This window comes from Penaeus monodon, chromosome 15 (genome assembly GCF_015228065.2).
Source record: "Penaeus monodon isolate SGIC_2016 chromosome 15, NSTDA_Pmon_1, whole genome shotgun sequence".
Lineage (NCBI taxonomy): Eukaryota > Metazoa > Arthropoda > Malacostraca > Decapoda > Penaeidae > Penaeus > Penaeus monodon.
The window spans coordinates 40273255-40274032 of NC_051400.1; positions in this window are offsets into that span (position 1 = coordinate 40273255).

Consider the following 778-nt stretch of genomic DNA (forward strand, 5'->3'; position numbering starts at 1 on the left):
AGCTCAAATTGTAATCCTAAATATGGGATTTTGAAGTGGTCGTTCCCTTTTTTTGTGTCCAATTTCTGTGTGAACTGGACACGTGACCACGTGCTGCCACATGCTATGAATAATAAAAAAAAAGAACCATACCCTCTACCTTTTTAAAAGCTATGAAAAAATATGGTTGATCCCAATGGATATAAGTATTCATTTTGTATACATTATAAGATTTTTAATAGCAATACCACTTATCTGGAATTTAGACTTAAAAACTGCAAGTAGTTTGTTCTACGTGAGGTTGTTAGGAGTTGGTGTTTAGATTCTAACTGCGAGACCTTGTTATCACATCGTTTTTTTTCCAATTTTCGGTCATCGGCGCCCGTAAGCACGAGAGGGCGGCTTTGTCAACGACCCTTAACGCTCACGGGAATCGTGACTGAACAGAGACTAAAAGAAATGAATAAAAATAAAAACGTGCCAAAAGGCTATCTGTCTCCTGCTTCGATTCCTCCCCCCCAACGACGAGCCTAAATTCTTTTTGTTGTTTGGGCTTGGAAAATGGAGACTTTCCACTTGGCAGAATTACATCTGGGACTCGCAGTGTGTGATCTCGTTACCGTTTTCCTTTTTTTTTTTGTCATTAATTTAGAATAAAGGAAACGAAAACTCAATTTCTTTGTTTGATAAGCTGTAAATATATCGCATTAAGATACGAGGTTCTGCTACTGTTATGCGTCAAAAGTGAAACACATAAGGAATACGTTACCTTTTTCTTGAACTAAATACGGCTTCTGTT